The sequence below is a fragment of the Etheostoma spectabile genome, chromosome 1 (genome assembly GCF_008692095.1).
Source record: "Etheostoma spectabile isolate EspeVRDwgs_2016 chromosome 1, UIUC_Espe_1.0, whole genome shotgun sequence".
Classification (NCBI taxonomy): Eukaryota; Metazoa; Chordata; class Actinopteri; order Perciformes; family Percidae; genus Etheostoma; species Etheostoma spectabile.
This window is the reverse complement of record NC_045733.1, coordinates 29,173,849-29,174,186: the sequence shown is the minus strand read 5'-3', so window position 1 is coordinate 29,174,186 and position 338 is coordinate 29,173,849. Positions and strand designations below refer to the sequence as shown.

At 40.8% G+C, this 338-nt stretch overlaps 1 protein-coding gene across 1 annotated transcript in view; it reads left to right on the top strand.

Moving 5' to 3' along the window:
• Positions 1 to 338, top strand: part of slc6a5 (solute carrier family 6 member 5) — a 27,734-nt gene that overhangs the window by 12,054 nt on the left and 15,342 nt on the right.

Genomic DNA, 338 nt, shown 5'->3' with positions numbered 1-338 from the left:
AACGTTGAATTGATTTAGTTTTCACTTTGGGTAAAATAAAACTCCCTCCTACTGCATGCCTCGTTGGATAATGATCTATATCAGTACTAAAGGATAGTTTTGTGTATAAAGTAAAAGGTGTTTTGTTTGTCATAATGTTATGTAAAAAAACCATTAGCTGTGGCGGAAGGTCTGGCAACGAGAGACTAGGCTATAGCTATGACGTTCCACGTTCAGGATTGCTTTGTTGGCGTCAGAAATTCCACCGGATGTTTCTCATTTCGGCTGGATGCCCGTCACCTTCCGCTTTCTTTGTGTTGGCGTTCTAAACTCTGGATTTCTGAGGACTATGGTTAACC